Raw genomic sequence first — 20,144 nt, 5'->3', positions numbered from 1 at the left:
TAAATCAGTCCCTTAGTCATTCGTCTGACTTATTTGAGTAGGTTTTATGTAAGCACCCTTGCTGAACTATACTTAAATCTGTCTTTTTACTTGATTTGGCAATGACCTCATATTGATACTCTCGTATTTGAATTACTTGATACATTATTTATGAATGATTTGAATTTGACTAACCTAATACTTTTTGCTTTCTGTAATATTTCTTACAAGGGTCATCATCTTCTGAGACTCACTGGACCTTGTCCCTGTGTATCAACACTTTTCATTTACCAATTAAAAGCACTGACAGAATTTTTGTGAAGTAATGCAGGCAGTTCAGCCAATTAAAAGCATAAATTACACAAATGATGGACATTTTTGACACTTTGAATTGACAGAACTCAAAGCATCTTGGAATCATTTGAATTAATGCTGGTGTAACTGTAGGTGGAGTTGGGAGTGTAATTACTGGAATATTGATAGAGCTTTTCATGATTAGTTGTCTTGCTTGGAGTATTTTGTCTTGCAATATGTGGTCTGGAATCAAATCATCTATTTTGCATGCACCACACAGCATGTTTTGTCAATGGTGTTTTATTTTGCACATATGTCAATTGCTGAAGTTGCTTAAGTTGTGCTTTTGATGAACAGATATAGCAATTCTTTATGAATTATATGTTAATGGTTTAGGAATCAGGCATAATGGTTACAGATTTATGGAAGTCTAATACAGATTTATGGAAATCTAAGATCTCTAGATGACAGTATGAGGTCGTCTGCTAAATAGAGAGGTGTGGTGCCACGCCAAGTTATAGGTTACAATTTTGTGAAATCTTTAATAGTCTAGTGGCATTTAGAAATTAATCCAAAGTAGTGTTTTTTATTGTGTGCATGATGATAGGCACGCTGATTCTAATCTAAAAAAGGCAAAATAATAAAGGAAGACATGTTGTGCGTCTCCCTGTAGAAAGAAAGGGTAAGTGTCAAAATTCCAAATTACTGACCTTCTGGCTGTTAAATCATTAGGTCGAGCGTTAGCGTTCGGCCTGCTGTATACTTGTAAGTATACTATACAGTGAGTTCCAGCGTTTTCATTTGTTAGTTGCAGTGTCCTTCGAAAATCCTTGCTTGCCAGTGGTCAGTTCTGCCTCTTTGTCCTGCCTTTTTTCACTTTGGGAGCAGCACAAAGCACTGTGTAATTACGCTATGTTCTGTTTATCCCTTCTTTGAGGGTTATTTTTTTTTAGCATTTGCCTGTTTCACTTCAACGCTGTGGGTGCTTGTTCAGTCCCTCCTCCCTACCAGCTCCCTTTACAAACATATTAAAACAGAGGGGGGCTTTTCCAGGGCCAGCTTGCTCTCCCCTCACTGTTTTTTTATGTTGTGTAAACATGATTCAGTTTCTCGTGCTTATTTATAAAAGGTCACAAAACACGACCCATGTGTTTTTGCAAGTTGAGCTTTACAGCTTATCGTTTTCATCCCTGTGTGCGCTGATCGGCGCATCAGGTCTTGCATTTGCTCGAGTTAGAGCTACTAGCATGTAAACCCCTAACTCGACTTTTCTTGCCACACAAATGCAAAGAAAAAAACGCAGCGCGATCGCGCTGGATTTTACATAGTGCAATCGCGCTGTGTTTTTTTTCATTTGTGCGGCAAGAAAAGTCCGGTTAGGAATTTACAGAGCTAATACGAATAGGTCTCGCATTTGCTCGAGTTAGAGCTATTAGCGTTGTAAACTCCTAACTAGACTTTTCTTGTTTAAATGTGTCTTCACATGAAAAAAGTGGCGTAATGTACAAGCAAACCACATTTTGCGGTAAAAACGTAATTTTGCTTAGATTTCATGAGCTTTCTACATATTTTCCCACAGAGAATTACTCAATTTAAACATCGCTGGTTACCTTGATAGATACTGCCCAGTAAAATCATTACACTGATAACTTTTTGAGCATCTTTTGATACTCCCTCTCTGTAGTGAGCTGATCTCCCGCTTCTATCTTTCATGACTAGTCAGTTTATATGGCAAGAAAAGTCTAGTTAGTTATGTGAAATAGTTTTATTTTCATTTTCAATTTATGTGGCAAGAGTTCGGTGAGGAGTTTACAATGCCAATTGCTCTAGCTCAAGTAAATGCGAGACCCATTGCATTGCAAATGCTTGTTTTTTTAAGGAACCTCATTGTCACTTTACCTGGGAATCAGGGTTCTGATGTACAGGGGGTCATGATGCAGCCTAAGGGCTTTCTGAGTTGCACTTTGCCTTAGCATTTATGATTTTTCTGTTTTATGCCCCCAAAAAATAAGTTTTTGGCCGAGACTGATCTGCTTTCTATTTTCTGCATCCAACTCCCAAAGGGTATGCTGCTCACGCGTCAGGAATGCAGTGTTCCCCCAATGCCGGTTGCAATTCCTCAAATTTGCTTGTTAAGGTGCTTGCAAAATATCTCAAGTATTGTGCCACACCAAATTCACATGAGTTGCATTTGCACAGTCATATTATCTATAATTAGTCTGGTGTTTCAAATCACACACTCATAAATACCAATCCAATGAAACTGCATGTTATCTTAGGGCACTTTATCAACTTTACACAGTTCTATAGAACAGTCTTATCTTATCCTGAATCAATAAGCACCAAAGTTAGGAAATTGTCTCTGGTTATTTACGTCACAATGGTATACAAGTACTCACATGTACACATGTACATGTAGTCAGCATGCAATATACTCACAATTTGAAACATTGTAGAATGTGATGCTCATTTCACAATTTCCCTGTTCTCAAATCAACATTTCCTTGTGAAAGAGGCACTTCTTTTAACCTTGCCTAAAGGCTGTCTTCTCACTGCATCTGGGTGCAGAAATACTTCTGTCTTCTGTTCCTGTTAAACTCTCAGTGTAAAGCACTGAGATCCCAAGGAAAGTGGTATTTATAGTCCTGGTGTTTTCAAAATGGCTGCAGAGAGTATGAACTCTAGCAAGAGCCCACACTCTTCTGAAAGTTCCTTAATGTGCACCTGCATGGTGCTTACATAGTGCTTTCTATAAGAGGTGCCTCCCAGACAAGAATTTAGCACTGTGTGGGCCATAACAGGGGCTTTGGTGAATGGCTCAACATTTTGTAGGTTTCTGACGAAGGTGCTCTATTCACTATGGGATACTGAGGCCAAAATTAGCAGCAACGCGCTCCGTCATTTTCACAATGCAAGGATTTGCAGTATTTAGTTGAATACGGCGCACTCCTGTGTTGCAGAATGCAGCACACATAGAAAAAGCAAAAAACGAGGATGAATAAAAGTACTCCTCCTTGTTGCACCTTGCTAATGCCACCCCTGTGGTGGCGTTAGATTATGGCGCTGCCTCAGGTTTAGGAAAACTTGTAAACCTGAGGCAGTGTCAAAATGGAATGGGTGTTGATGTGGCACGCCCACAGTAACACCCATTGCACACCCCTTCCACGCAAAGGGCTGCGTGTGATGGGGTCTTATATATAAGGTGGCGTTAAGCCACAAAAAGTGATTTAAGGCCACCTTGTAAATAAGGTGCATAGAACAGCACCACCGGAGCTTCATGAAAAGTGATGCTCCTTTGGAGCTAGGGGCTCATAAATATGCCCTTGAGTTTAAGGAAAATGTATCAACCAATCACATTGTTTACCCTTGCGCCAGAGATTACTCCAAGACAAAGGGAATCTGGGGGTAATCTCTGGTCCTCTGGAACAAGCACTAGTGAGAGCACAATCCTTGGACTGTGCTGGTGAATCCTGACCCCCTGATTAATACCCCAGTCCATGGGAAAATTCTTAAATCAGGCCTGCATGCGTGTCTGAGGCTTAATGAAATGGAATAGACTTACTAGTGATGACAAACAATCACAATTTTCAGTGAATGGCACATATGAAGTGAAAAAGTATTTGAGGCCTGTCATGTTAAAGTGGAAGCCGCAGCCCAAACCTGTGCAGTTCAAAGCCTCGAATAAGTGAATGAGTGGGAACGAGAAAAGATATAATAGAACGCTTAAAGCACAATTTGGAAAAGCTATCACCAGAGTGGATGTGAGATTGCATTTATAGAATAACTCTTGTGTTGGAAACTGCGAATGCTTCTAATGCAATCACTGATTGATTAGACAAAAGGAAAAAATGGCAAAAATAAAAACAAAGGTGAGTAAAAGAAAGAATTGCAAAAAAATGAAAGTGACTCAGAGGGGGCAGGATGAAGTTATGGACAGTTTTTCGAGTGAGACTACCGCCTTATAACCAATCTCATGTGCAAGTGCAGGTGGAAAATATGTGAGCAAGGAGAGTGGTTTATGAGGTGAAATGCAGAGGCTAGGTTGTCTCCACGAAGTGAGGCAAAAGTGGCAGAGATTAATACTTTCAAGCTTAATGGGTGTGTTGAAGCAGATATTCTGATTAGTAATTATTAATGAATGTTTATATGTTTGGATTAACAAGAAATTGATAGAAAAATGAAACGTAGAAAAATGTATGTGCACGTTTCAAAATGTGACCATGGAGAGCGACAGCCAGCTTATACGAAATTGTACTAAAATGATTAAAAATGCATGAAATATTGAAAATGTGCAATAATAATGTAGTAGCATGTCATATTAATATGTATAACCCATGTTTTGCATTAAATTGTAGAATTAACTTAGCCGAAGTTGTGGCCTTGTTTTGCCAGGCCTCGTGCAGCAGCAGAATTATCATGTACTGTAGAGAAGCAATTGTATTGAACTGACCCTGAACCGATGTTAAAGAAGTCTGCTTAGCTAGAATTTTCTGCAATGTACAGACGAACAGGAGATGATGGAATCAAATTGATACATAGACTGTGTAGAGTAGACTAGATGTACTTTCCCAGGACTTGAACAATGGAGACACTGACTGGAGAAGAAGATGCAACATTTTCGATACCTGATGAGCCTGATGATGAGTACATTGTACAGTGAACCAATCAACGAATTGAGAACGCTGTAATCTTAGAACTTATAGATTCGTAAATTAAGCATTATTGGTTAGGGTAATAACTGGTGATTAACTGACCAATTAAGATTTAGGGGATGGACTGGGTAACCTTAATAAAATGTCAAGACAGAGGGAAACATTTTTCAGACCTTATTCCGAATTTTGATTCGATAATGGGGGAGAAGAGATTCAAGACTTGTCATTGGGATCATGCTCTTTAGAGCCTGATGCCTTGCTGATCGATTGATGACCTGAAGATGAAGACTGACTTTGTTGCTGATCCATTCCGTGGATAGGTAGCTATGACAATGTTTGTGCCTTTTCTTTCTAGGTACCAACGGCGCTGTTTACATAATTTTTATTTTAGCTAGATGTTTTCCAAATTCATGTTCCAAATTGTTTTCGCATGAAGTCCCACATGCTAATGCTAATCTGGGTTAGGTAAGGCTCCTTAGGGTGACGTTGACAGTGACAAATGATTGACAAACTGTTTGTTGAACTATGCTGTAAATGTTGATATATTCATCTTCGGTGGCTTATGCTGAAGCATTAGGGCATATGTTTTCTCAAGTTTTGATTATGTTATGCTATTGGGGGTCATTAATGAATTAATTCTGAGCTGATTGAATAAAGTTTGATTAAACATAGGGACTAGTATTATAACTAATAGGAAATACAATTGTTAAAACGTATATTGAGTTGTGGTTATTCATGAAATGTTGATATAATTGACTAATGATTAATGATTCTATTAGTGGTATTGAATGTTTATATTAAATATTGATGACATTGGTCATTACATGGCTAGGACACTCCATGCGATCCAAAAGGTTAATCGACCCATACGCGTCCCCTTGTAAGTTTACTTCCTAAGGACCAGGCGCGCTAGCAGGTGTTTAGAAATTGTGGCAGAAATGGGAATTTACAGTGACAAAATTTTGACATATGATAAATATGAATTTGAGTGTTTGGGTGCCAAAACTGGAAAGCATGCATATACCACATTTGAGGAGCTGCAGCAACAAACTAAAAAATCAAATGTGGACAAAAGGAGAATTTATGAAATATTCAGAATGAATTCACCAGAAAATGGATCCTAAAAACAGGATCTTAAAAATTTCTGAGAAAATCTTAGAGAGCTGTTGGGCAAGATTAAGGAATGAGAAGAAGTGAAGCAGCATAAAGAAGAATGAAAATATGCTACTGACTAATATGAAACATCGAAAAAAAGTAAACAGAAGAAAAATAGAGGAGGTGTGGCCAATATGGTGACTTGGTAGCAGCTCTGCTACAGAGCTCTGGCACGAGTGGCAAGGAAAATTGCAAAGGTCGCTAGCCTGCCGGTGCAGTGCTGATACACTAGAGCACACAGGCAAGGCTGATTCCGGTGGCAGCTTGACAGACACAGGAGAATAGCTGGATTGCAGTAGTGCAGTGCGGTCAGCTGCAGCCCGGAGTTGGCGGCTATAACATGATTCTCAGAGTGCCCAGAGCAGGGAGAGACGTACTGTGGCACTGCTGACTCTGCCAATAGCCGCTTGACAGTGAGGAAGAGTGGTGCTCCAGCAGCCCATACGTCTAGCAAATAAGCAGGTGAGCGCAGCTATTGGGTGATTGGAGCCATGCTATGTAGGGAGAAAGGTGCACTGATAGGCCGCGATCTGCCCTCTGCTGCTCGCTTCCAGCCTGTCCCCTCTGACCTATTGCTGCTTTCATGCCTTGTGACTTGGCCCTGCCAGGGAGATACATAACAGTACCTCATGAGATTGCCTGTAGTGGATGACAGCGTGGGGGCAGACTGAGACCAGACTCCCATGCAGCCTACTAGTAGCCCAAAAATTCATCCTTGCACCCTGCAGTACAGCGCTTGAAACCCCCATCGCAGATGCACTGATTAGCTGTTCCCAAGATACATGCGGGCTATGCTAGCACTGCTCAATATTGTCTACCCTGGCATGGACACTGGGACAAATAGAAGCAGAAGAACTTCACACCAGCTTTGGAACTCTATCCCATGTCGAAGCCATATCAGCCTTGAGCACCTTTGTGCGGGAGGAGCAATCTCTGTGGCCCAACCTTTGACAGTATCCTGGGTGCCGCTGCCTACTGCAAGGCATAGCCCACAGGGACCTCATTACCAATGCACTGGAGCACTCCACTACACATCATGGCAATGCACCACTCCAAAAAAGACACAACCATTAACCCCTTAGCTGCTGGGCTTCCCCCCGTCATTTGTTTGGCTATTTGGGGTAGTTTGCACTTAAGCCTTCATAACTTTTTGTCCACATAAGCTATCCATGCCAAATCTGTGTCTTTTTTCCCAACATCGTATAAATTCTAAAGGTACTCATAGTTTGTGGGTTTTCCTGGAGGAGATCAAGAAATTAGCCAAAATACAGCTAAAAAATTTTTTTTTTCAGAAAAGTCTGAAAAAAGGGTTGCAGAAGAAAGCATGTGTTTTTTTCCCTGAAAATGGCATCAACAAAGGGTTTGCAGTGCTAAAATCTCCATCTTCCCATCTTTCAGCAACAGGCAGACTTGAATCAGCACAGTTTTGGCATTTTACTGGGACATACCCCATTTTTACCATTCTTTGTGCTTTTAACCTCCTTCCAGTTTGTGACAGAAATGGGTGTGAAACCAATGCTAAATCCTGGACAGCTAAACATTTCTGAAAAGTAGACAAAATTCTGAATTTAGCAAGGGGTCATTTGTGTAGATCCTTCATGGTTTTTCTACTGAAAATAACAGCTACAATGAAAAAAATATTGAAATGGAGGTAAAAAAAAGAGCAACTTCTGTCCACGCTTTCCTATGTAAATGTTTCCAGCGATGGCAGATTTTTGAAAGCAATATACCGGTATGTTTGTGTACTCTTCTGGTTGTGGGGATATATAGGGCTTGTAGGTTCATCGAAAATGCTAGGTACCCAGAGCCATTAAAGGAGCTGCCCCTTGCAATTGGTTTTCATCATATACTGAGTATACAGCAATTCATTTGTTGAAACATAAAGAGTGAAAAATAGGTATCAAGGAAACCTTTGTATTTCCAAAATGGGCACAAGATAAAGGCCCTCATTATAACATTGGTGGTATTGACTGCCTACCGCCTCGGCGACGGCTGCCAAAACACTGTCACCTTGGCTACCTACCTTCTGCCATTTTAGACCGTAGCTGGAATTCCGCTGCAGAGGGCAGTAAGGTGGCGTTGCTGCCAGCAGCAGCGCCACGCCGGTAGACCGCAGCAGACCGTATCATGACACATGAAACAGGCTGGCGGTGTTCTGCTGGCGGACGCTGCTGCTGGCAGCAGCACCCCCTCCCGTCTCCTGCTGGAGGACCCCCTCACAAAAGGTAAGTCGGGTACTCTGACAGGGGAGGGGGTTGGGGTGTTGTGTGTGTGTGTGGGGGTGTAGGTCTATGTTTGTGTGTGCGTGCATGCGGGTGTGTGGTGTGTGAAAGCTGTGTGTGCATGCATGGTTGTGAGTGTGCGTGTATGTTGTATTGTGTGAATGCGTGGGTGTGTGTATGTATGTAAGTGTGTGTGGATGTGTGTGTGAATGGATGTATGCATGCGTGGGTGAATGTGGGTATGAGTGTGTGTATGCATGTGTATGATGATGCGTGAATGTGCGTGTATGTTGTGGGGGGCCTGGAGTGGGGGATGGGTATAAGGGGAGGGGATGGGGAGGACCTCTATCAGTGACAGGGAAGGGATTCCCTGTCACTGATAGTGCCTCCCGTAATCGTTTTCGTGGCGGTAAGGAAGCCACGAAAATCATGGCGGTGGGTGGGGTCATAATCCCGCGGGTGGGATAGTGATTGCTGCCTGGCTGGAGACTGAAGTCTCAAGCCCGGCGGCTGTTACCGCACTGGCGGACGGAGCGGTACATTGGGGGTTTGGCTCGAGCCAAACTGCCAATATCATATTTTTGGGGAAGAGTACCGTCAGCATGTTGGCAGTACTGTTCTCTAAAATACCGCGGTCCGCCAGGGTCATAATGAGGGCCAAAGTGTTGAGAAGCAGTGGTTATTTGCACAACTCTGAATTCCGGGGTCCCCATACTAACATGTGAATTACAAGGCATTTCTCAAATAGATGTCTTTTTTACACACTGTCTTACATTTTGAAGGAAAACATGTAGAGAAAGACAAGGGACAATAAACACTTGTTCTGTTATTCTGTGTTCCCCCTATAAAAAAATGTCCTCACTTGTGTGGGTAGGCCTAGTGCCCACAACAGGAAACACAACAAGGTCACATCACATTTTTACATTGAAATCTGGTGGGAAAGTGCCTAGCTGTGGATTTCTTTTCCTCTAGCTCAGCCAGCACCTGGAGAAACCTACCAAACCTGTGCATTTTTTAAAAATAGACATCTAGGAGAATCTAGGATGTGGTGACTTGTGGGTTCTCGCCAGGTTCTGTTACCCAGAATCCTCTGCAAACTTCAAAATTTGGCAAAAAACACCTTTTCCTCACATTTCAGTGATGAAAAGTTCTGGAATCTGAGGGGAGCCACAAAGTTTCTTCCACCCAGCATTCCCCCAAGTCTCCTGATAAAAATGGTACCTCACTTGTGTGGGTAGGCCTAGTGCCCACGATAGCAAACGCCCCTAAACACAACCTGGACACATCACATTTTTACATTGAAAACTGATGTGTTTTTTGTAAAGTGCCTAGCTGTGGATTTTGGCCTCCAGCTCAGCAGGCACTTAGGGAAACCTACCACACCCACACATTTTTCAAAACTAGACACCTTGGGGAACCCACGATGGGGTGACTTGTGGGGCTCTCACCAGGTTCTGTTACCCAGAATCGTTTGCAAAGCTCAAAATGTAGCAAAAAGAAAATACACTTTTTCCTCACATTTCGGTGCTTGAAAGTTCTGGAATCTGAGGGGAGCCATAAACTTCTTTCCTTGCACCCAGCATTCCCCCAAGTCTCCTGATAAAAATGGTACCTCACTTGTGTGGGTAGGCTAGTTCCCTGAGATACGAATGGATCACACAAGGGTCAATGGTAGTCCTTACATGAGGGCTATGTTAACCGTTGAGTGATCCATTCCTGACGCAGGCACCAGGCACAGGCACACAAGTGGGGCGGTGTTCTTATCAGGCAAGTGGAGAAACACTGGGTAGTAGGAATTTTGTGGATCCCTGCACATTCCTTTAGTTTCTGTGATAAAAAAGCAAGGAAAAATAGTATTTTTAATCAATGTTTCACTTTTGCAAGGTATTCTGGTTAAGATAACTTTGTAAAATCCAAACATGCCACACTTCTGTGGTCTGCCCCAGGTGTCTAGTTTTAAGAAATGCCTGGGTTTGGTAGGTTTCCCTATATGGCCGCCAACCCCAGGACCAAATACTCAAGTGACCTTCTTACAAAACCAGGCTGCTGTGTGGTAGGTAAATTTGATGTTTCCACAATCCATTTTGGGCACTTCCCTGTTGCGATCACTTGCCCACCACTAAAGTGAGGCAATGTTTTTCTCTGGAGACTTATTGGAACGCTGGGTAGTAGAAAATTTGTGGGTGCCTGCAGATTCAAGGACTTCCCCTCACTTCAATGCAAGGCAAAAGTGTTTTTTAAGCAAAGTTTGTGATTTCAAGAGGATTCTAGGTGAAGGAAAACTGGTGAGAGTCATGCAAGTCTTGCACCCATGGAGTTCCCTGGTACAAGTATATTAGAGTTAATCCACCACTCACACTGGTTGGTTTTGGCACCTCCAGAAATTATGGTTTCAAAGTATGAATACTGTAACTGAGGTGGTCATTCTGACCTCGGCGGTAAAAGGCGCCTACCGCCGGTCAGAAATCCTCCATAATCCCACGCGGTCGCGGAAACCCGCCACGGTCATTCTGACCCGCAGAAGGCAAACCTCCGAAAATCCGACAGCCACAACAGACCGCCAGACCAGCGGTCGGCGGAAAAGTGGAGGTGACAAAACCTCCACCGTCACGCCAACAGAAATACGCCCATGCCATTACGACCCACGAATCCACGCGGCGGTCTTTCAAACGCGGTATTCCATTGGCGGGACACACCGCCGCGGTCAGAATACACACAAACGAACAAAACTCAGCCACATTGGCCGATTTGAATACCACACACCTGATACACATACACACACCACTCCCACACACACAATACAATATAAAACACACACCCACATCACCCACAAACCCCTACGACCAAAAATTCTGAAATAAGGCCATAGCGAGACACCAGCATCCACAAACTAGCAGCCACAGCCACTCAACACCATCACCCACCCACTATCCACACACAAAACAACACACACCACCACACTCAACACACTTAACTACACATACTCCACCCCACACATCATACACACCACCCCATGGCACCCCAAAGACACCCCCGCTTCTCAGACGAAGAACTCAGGGTCATGGTGGAGGAAATCGTTCGGGTAGAGCCCCAGCTGTTCGGCACACAGGTTCAATACACCAGCATTGCCCGGAGGACGGAGCTATGGCAGAGGATTGTCGACAGGGTCAACGCTGTGGGACAGCACCCCAGAAATCGGGAAGACATCAGGAAGCGATGGAACGACCTACGGGGGAAGGTGCGTTCCATGGTATCCAGGCACAACATCGCCGTGCAGAAGACTGGCGGAGGACCCCCACCTCAACCCCCACAATTTACAACATGGGAGGAGGAAGTCTTGAACATCCTGCATCCTGACGGCCTCGCAGGAGTCGGCGGAGGAATGGATACTGGTAAGTTGAAGCTTCACTACTGCTTCCCCCCCACCTGCATGCCAAATCATACCCCAACCCTCACCCCCATCCTCGAACCCCACCCTCAACCCCACCCCCATCCTCACCCCCCCCCCTCACCCCCACCACCATCCTCACCCCCACCACCATCCTCACCCACACCCCCAGCACACCTATTCCCTGCCAATGTCTCACCATCACAACCCACACATCCAAAAACCTAAGCCTGCATGCGTCCACTAAGCATGGACACCCATCACCAAAGCATGCCCAATGCATATACACATCCCCCCCACAAGCCACCCTCACCAAAGCCCCCACACACGAATGCCAGCACTTGGGGACACGGGAACCCACAGATACACCCATATGCCACACATTGAAACTATAACCATACCTCTATACCCCTGCAGGACCCGACCGTCAACACACCGCCGCGGAGGGCCCAGAATTCTCCACACCCCCCACCCAAGAGGCCGTCAGCGATGACAGCAGCTCTGTTGACCTGGACACCGATGACCAGCCCGGACCATGGGGGACCTCTGGACAGTCGGTTCCCCTCACACAGGCCCAGGCCACTACAGACCCAAACCCCTCTGGGAACACCAGCACAGCTCCCACCCAGCGGGCCCATGCCTCTGTCTCCAGGGCGTGTCAATCTGCGGTGTGTCTACCACTACAGGGCACCCAGGATAACCCACCACCCCAACAACAACAGGGACCTGGGGGCAGTGGTAGTGGGCACACCGGCCAGGGGGCAGAGGCCCAGGGAAACAGGGCAACTCGGAGGGCAGCTGTGCGACAGGGGGGGGACGGGCCCAGGGAACCCACTCTCCACGAGGCCCTCACCACCATCATGGGAGCATACAACCGCTCCCAGGAGACGATGGCGACGGTACTGGCCCGGTTCCAGGAGATCCAGGTACTGCAGGAGGAACACTATCGGGGGTACAGGGAGGACATCAGAGCCCTCACCTCCACCCTGGTTACCATGGTAGGGCTGCTGCAGGACCTCATCAACACCAGGACGGACACTCAACAACACCCAAGGGCCCCTGCCACTAGCCTGGACCAAGAACAGCCAACCACCTCCGCCGGCGCTAGTGGACAGGAGGCCCCCGCACAGCAGCAGCCCACCAGACCCCCACCTCCTGCAGGAGAAGAACCACCCCGCAAGAGGGCCCTGAGATCTCGCAAGAAGACAGAGTAGGATGTCAAGACCCCCGCCAGCAAAGGATACCACCTGATGTCATCCCACTGTCCCACATTGTCACCCTGTCCATCCTTGAACTGCCCATGCTCCATCTCTCCACAGGCCTCTGGACAATGCACCTGTGTGACTGTTACTCTGGACTCTGCCATGGACATTCCTTCACCATAGCCCCCACCCACTTGAAACCAACCCATCCCATTTTGAGCACATAAATAAACACCTATTTTGCACAAAACTATCTGGAGTCTGGCTGTGATTTCAAAATATTGTAATTGACATGACAGTGCAAATATGTCCTTGTACATAGTGAAGTCAACAAACAGCTGCCACAAAGCTGTAGTCCATGGGGAAACGAAGCACAGGACTCGTAGTGGGGACCCCAGATCTGAAATAGGGAGGGAAAAGCCACAACTCAGTCATCATACACTGGGGCAAATCGACAGGCAGCAGAGATGCAGGAGAGTAGTTCACATTTACTAAATTATCTTTGAATTGTTACCTGTGTCCCATTGGAAGTACTGTTCAATGATTCTGTCCCTGTTGTCTGTTTCAGCCCCGTCGTCTTCCTCCTCGTCACTCTCCTCAGGTTCCACCGCTGCCACAACACCACCGTCTCGACCATCCTCCTGCAGGAAAGGCACCTGGCGGCGCAAAGCCAGGTTGTGAAGCATGCAGCAGGCCACGATGATGTGACACACCTTCTTAGGTGAGTACATTAGGGATCCACCTGTCATATGCAGGCACCGAAACCTGGCCTTTAGGAGGCCAAAGGTGCGTTCGATCACCCTCCTAGTACGCCCATGGGCCTCATTGTACCGTTCCTCTGCCCTGGTCCGGGGATTCCTTACTGGGGTCAGTAGCCACGACAGGTTGGGGTACCCAGAGTCCCCCAATAGCCATACACGGTGTCTCTCTAGCTGTTCCATCACGTAAGGGATGCTGCTATTCCTCAGGATGTAGGCGTCATGCACTGACCCTGGGAATTTGGCATTTACATGCGAGATGTACTGGTCAGCCAAACACACCACCTGGATGTTCATTGAATGGTAACTTTTTCTGTTCCTGTACACCTGCTCCCTGTCTCTTGGGGGAACCAAAGCCACATGGGTCCCATCAATGGCACCAATGACGTTGGGAATATGTCCAAGGGTGTAGAAATCACCCTTCACTGCAGCCAATTCGCCCACCTCAGGGAAAATGATGTAGCTCCTCACGTATTTCATCAGGGCAGACAACACTCTGGATAACACCTTCGAAAACATGGGCTGAGACATCCCAGAAGCAATTCCCACTGTTGTCTGAAATGACCCACTTGCCAAGAAATGGAGTACTGACAGGACCTGCACCAGAGGGGGAATCCCTGTGGGTTGGCGGATGGGGGACATCAGGTCGGGCTCCAGCTGGGCACACAGTTCATGTATAGTGGCACGGTTAAGACGGTAGGTCAGGATAATGTGGCGTTCTTCCATTGTCGACAGGTCCACCAGCGGTCGGTACACGGGAGGATTCATCCGTCTCCTCGCCAAACCCAGCGGACGGTGCCTAGGAAGGACAACATGGAGCACACAGTCAAGCAACCCACAGGTACGTACTCACAGCTAGCACAGTAAACGATTCTCTATGCAGTGAATGGCGTGTCTGAGTGGCTATGCAAGGCCTAGGCCTGTGTGACGCAGTTGAAATTGAGCCATGTGGACCCTCGAAATGGCGGCTGCCTGACCTGTGAAGTGTGACAATGGGATGTGAGGTCAATGCGCTGGCGTGGCACACCGCGGCGGGCGGCGGGCGAAGACCGCGGCGCGAAGCCGCATTGGTTAACATTGAAGCCTATGGGTTTCAGGAGCCAATGGCGAAGGGCGCCGGCGGAGGCGGTACGCACCGCCGCGGTACGCACCGCCGCGGACGTGACCGCCATTTTCTATCTACTTATCCACTTGCGACTTGAACTTTCACAGGAGAGGACCTATACTGCAAGTGTTGCTGTGACCTCGGTCTGGAAGGGACAATGGCTGCTGCGCCTGGGGAAAGGGCCCCTGCCTTCACTGGAGAGGAGTTGGAGAAACTTGTGGATGGGGTCCTCCCCCAGTATGCGCTACTCTACGGTCCTCCAGACCAACAAGTGAGTTTAATTCAATCTGGATTTGGGGCCACTGGCTGGCTTGGGGGCCTGGCGGGGGGCCTGGCGGGGATGGGGGGGCATGTTGGGGCTGGCGGGGGGCCTGGCGGGGATGGGGGGGCATGTTGGGCCTGGTGGGGGGCATGGCGGGGGGCCTGGCGGGGATGGGGGGCGTTGGGCCTGGCTTGGGGGCCTGGCGGGGGGCCTGGCGGGGATGGGGGGGCATGTTGGGGCTGGCGGGGGGCCTTGCGGGGATGGGGGGCATGTTGGGCCTGGTGGGGGGCCTGGCGGGGGGCCTGGCGGGGATGGGGGGGCATGTTGGGCCTGGTGGGGGGCATGGCGGGGGGCCTGGCGGGGATGGGGGGCGTTGGGCCTGGCTTGGGGGCCTGGCGGGGGGCCTGGCGGGGATGGGGGGGCATGTTGGGGCTGGCGGGGGGCCTGGCGGGGATGGGGGGCATGTTGGGCCTGGTGGGGGGCCTGGCGGGGATGGGGGGGCATGTTGGGGCTGGCGGGGGGCCTGGCGGGGATGGGGGGGCATGTTGGGGCTGGCGGGGGGCATGGCGGGGATGGGGGGGCATGTTGGGGCTGGCGGGGGGCATGGCGGGGGGCCTGGCGGGGATGGGGGGCGTTGGGCCACTGGCAACGAAAATGCAGACAAACTTGAACGTGGTATTTCTCCCTCCCTGTACGTGTCACATAGGTCCGCGCCCATGAGAAGATCGGGATTTGGCGTGCCATCGCCAAGGAAGTCCGGACCCTGGGGGTCCACCATCGACGGGGCACCCACTGCCGCAAGAGGTGGGAGGACATCCGCCGCGGGACCAAGAAGACCGCCGAGTCTCTGCTGGGGATGGCCTCCCAACGTAGGCGGGGTGCCTGCCGTCAACTGACCCCCCTGATGTTCCGGATCCTGGCAGTGGCCTACCCTGATTTGGATGGGCGCGTGAGGGCAGCACAGCAGACACAAGGGGGTGAGTACAAGCATTATCTACTCTGTTGTCGCGCAGTGGAGGTGTCTGGGTGGGGGAGGAGGGCTGTGGGTCCCCCTAGGCCATGGCGATATCTGTAGGCTGGGCACCCCCGTAAGCCCCTGTGTCCCCAGCCACCACCCTCAGTAGTTTGTCAGTACAGCCATCCCTGGGCCGTGTCATCCATGGGTGCAGTTGTCAACTCTAGGCGTGTAGGGCATGTTCCACGGAATGCGTAGCGGACCCCAAGTGCGCAACTTAGTGCAGGGGGCATCTGTGTCTGTCATGTCCGCTAACTGTACCGGAGATCCATGTACTCAATATCCCTTTATTTCTCTCTCCCCCCCCCTTTTTGTTTGTCTTTCTGTGCTTGTGTGCATCGGCATCATCAGGCGGAGGAGAAGTGGCATCGGGGCAGGAGGGAGCTGCATCTCACATGGCCCAGGAGGGCCATGCCACAGAGTCAGACTGGACCAGTGAGACGGAGGGCGAGGGGAGCTCCACAACGGGGACGACTGGACCCTGCAGCGACATGGACACGTCCTCGGAAGGGAGCTCCCTTGCGGGGGTGGCACCATCCGTGCCCCCCGCCATTACAGGTATAGCCGCCACCCAGCGCACCATCTCCGCCCTCCCAGCAGCCCCTCAGCGTTCGCCCCGTGCCCGCTCTGCCAGGAAGCCGGGCATCTCCTTCGCCCCAGGCACCTCAGGCCCTGCCCCTGTTACCCCCGCTGCCCTCAGTGAGGAGGTCATTGACCTCCTCCGAACGCTCATTGTTGGGCAGACTACCCTTTTGAATGCCATCCAGGGGGTGGAGAGGGAGGTTCATCGCAGCAATGCGTACCTGGAGGGCATTCATTCGGGTCAGGCTGCCCATCAGCGATCGTTCCAGGCTCTGGCCTCAGCACTGACGGCAGCCATTGTCCCTGTCTCCTGCCTCCCTCTACTAACTCCCTCCTCCCAGTCTCCTGTTCCTCTGCCTGTCCCACCCACACCATCAGACCAGCCTGCACACACCTCAACACCCAAGAGAAGCTCATCCAAACTTAAGCACCACAGATCACGCAGACATTCACACACGCAACATTCCGATGCAGACATGCCAACAGTCACTACCACCTCTGTGACCCCCACCTCCTCGTCTCCCTCCTCCCTCCCTGTGACGTCTACACTCACACCTCCATTCACCTCACCATCAGCCAGTGTTTCCATCACCAGCACACCCTCCACTCCAGTCCGCACACGTGCAGTCACCACCCCCACTGCCATTTACACGTCCCCTGTGTCCTCTCCCACTGTGTCTGTCACCCCCTCTTCCACACCACACAAACGCAGCCACCCACCCACCCAACAGCCATCCACCTCACGACAGCCTATCCCTCCTGCATCTGCACCCAAAGACAGCAAACGTGACTCACCTACAACCACATCCTCTCCCTCCACTCCCATTCCCACTGTACCTACCACTCTCCATTGTCCTAAGAAACTCTTCCTCGCCACTGCTAACTTCTTTCCTGACCCTGAGCCCCCCCCTCCTTCTCGTCGGGGTAAGAAGAGCACCTCAGCCACCACCAGCCCTGCAGCCCCCTTGACAAGGGTGCAGGGGTATTGGAGCCCACCAGCCCGCATGTCTGGATCTTCGCCCAGCAGCAAGGGGACAGCCAGCCCACCCCCTGGGAAGAGAAGCAGAAGGCGGAAGGGGCGCCGCAGGAGCCCGGCTTCTACATCCCCCCCGGACACCACCCAGAGACAGTCACCAGCCACAGCTCCAAAGGGAGGAAAGGGCCACAGACTCCCGACTAAGGAGGGCAAGGGCAGCAAGTCGGAGAGGTCAGGCTGCAGGCCTGCTGCCCAGGAGGAGCCCACCACCCCCATAGCCGCTGCCCAGGGAGGACCCAGCCCAGCTGGCCAGGAGGGCCCCACCACCCACAGCCCAGGTGGGCATTGAAGGAGCACCATCCCCGCTGCCCAGGAGGGCACCACCAGGCAATGAGCAGTTGGCCATAGACCGGCCGCCGTCTCAAGCACCGCTGAACTGGGCCCCGCCGTCTCAAGCACCGCTGAACTGGGCCCCGCCGTCTCAAGAACCGCTGAACTGGGCCCCGCCGTCTCAAGCACCGCTGAACTGGGCCCCGCCGTCTCAAGAACCGCTGAACTGGGCCCCGCCGTCTCAAGCACCGCTGAACTGGGCCCCGCCGTCTCAAGCACCGCTGAACTGGGCCCCGCCGTCTCAAGAACCGCTGAACTGGGCCCCGCCGTCTCCAGCACCGCTCCGCTGGGCCCCGCCGTCTCCAGCACCGCTGAACTGGGCCCCGCCGTCTCAAGCACCGCTGAACTGGGCCCCGCAGTCTCAAGCACCGCTCCGCTGGGCCCTGCCGTCTCAAGCACCGCTGAACTGGGCCCCGCCGTCTCAAGCACCGCTGAACTGGGCCCCGCCGTCTCAAGAACCGCTGAACTGGGCCCCGCCGTCTCCAGCACCGCTGAACTGGGCCCCGCCGTCTCAAGCACCGCTGAACTGGGCCCTGCCGTCTCAAGCACCGCTGAACTGGGCCCCGCCGTCTCAAGCACCGCTGAACTGGGCCCCGCCGTCTCAAGAACCGCTGAACTGGGCCCCGCCGTCTCAAGCACCGCTGAACTGGGCCCCGCCGTCTCAAGAACCGCTGAACTGGGCCCCGCCGTCTCAAGCACCGCTGAACTGGGCCCCGCCGTCTCAAGAACCGCTGAACTGGGCCTCGCCGTCTCCAGCACCGCTCCGCTGGGCCCCGCCGTCTCAAGCACCGCTGAACTGGGCCCCGCCGTCTCAAGCACCGCTGAACTGGGCCCCGCAGTCTCATGCACCGCTCCGCTGGGCCCCGCCGTCTCAAGCACCGCTGAACTGGGCCCCGCCGTCTCAAGCACCGCTGAACTGGGCCCTGCCGTCTCAATAACCGCTGAACTGGGCCCCGCCGTCTCAAGCACCGCTGAACTGGGCCCCGCCGTCTCAAGAACCGCTGAACTGGGCCCCGCCGTCTCAAGCACCGCTGAACTGGGCCCCGCCGTCTCAAGCACCGCTGAACTGGGCCCCGCCGTCTCAAGAACCGCTGAACTGGGCCCGCCGTCTCCAGCACCGCTCCGCTGGGCCCCGCCGTCTCAAGCACCGCTGAACTGGGCCCCGCCGTCTCAAGCACCGCTGAACTGGGCCCCGCCGTCTCAAGCACCGCTGAACTGGGCCCCGCCGTCTCAAGCACCGCTGAACTGGGCCCCGCCGTCTCCAGCACCGCTCCGCTGGGCCCCGCCGTCTCAAGCACCGCTGAACTGGGCCCCGCCGTCTCCAGCACCGCTCCGCTGGGCCCCGCCGTCTCAAGCACCGCTGAACTGGGCCCCGCCGTCTCAAGCACCGCTGAACTGGGCCCTTCAAGGCAAGACCCGCTGAACTGGGCCCTTCAAGGCAAGAAGTGCTGAACTGGGCCCTTCAAGGCAAGAAGCGCTGAACTGGGCCCTTCAAGGCAAGAAGCGCTGAACCGGGCCCTTCCAGGCAAGAACCGCTGGCCCTTTGGCAGACGTGGCAGGGCAGGATCTGTCTCGGGCAGGGCTGCAGGATGTCCTCTGGCCAACATGCCTCCTCCAGTGGCAGTGGGGTCTGTTATGGACTGTTTGGACTGTGGCTTTGCTCTCCCCAGGATGGCCCAGTGGGCAGGCCACCCACTGTATGGACTGTTTGGACTGTGGCTTTGCTCTCCCCAGGATGGCCCAGTGGGCAGGCCACCCACTGTATGGACTGTTTGGACTGTGGCTTTGCTCTCCCCAGGATGGCCCAGTGGGCAGGCCACCCACTGTATGGACTGTTTGGACTGTGGCTTTGCTCTCCCCAGGATGGCCCAGTGGGCAGGCCACCCACTGTATGGACTGTTTGGACTGTGGCTTTGCTCTCCCCAGGATGGCCCAGTGGGCAGGCCACCCACTGTATGGACTGTTTGGACTGTGGCTTTGCTCTCCCCAGGATGGCCCAGTGGGCAGGCCACCCACTGTATGGACTGTATGGACTGTGGCTTTGCACTCCCCAGGATGGCCCAGTGGGCAGGCCACCCACTGTATGGACTGTATGGACTGTGGCTTTGCACTCCCCAGGATGGCCCAGTGGTCATGGAGTCCCCTCGTGGATCTGGCGTCGTGT

Source organism: Pleurodeles waltl, chromosome 2_2 (assembly GCF_031143425.1).
Source record: "Pleurodeles waltl isolate 20211129_DDA chromosome 2_2, aPleWal1.hap1.20221129, whole genome shotgun sequence".
In the NCBI taxonomy this organism is placed as follows: Eukaryota; Metazoa; Chordata; class Amphibia; order Caudata; family Salamandridae; genus Pleurodeles; species Pleurodeles waltl.
This window is presented reverse-complemented; position numbering follows the sequence as displayed.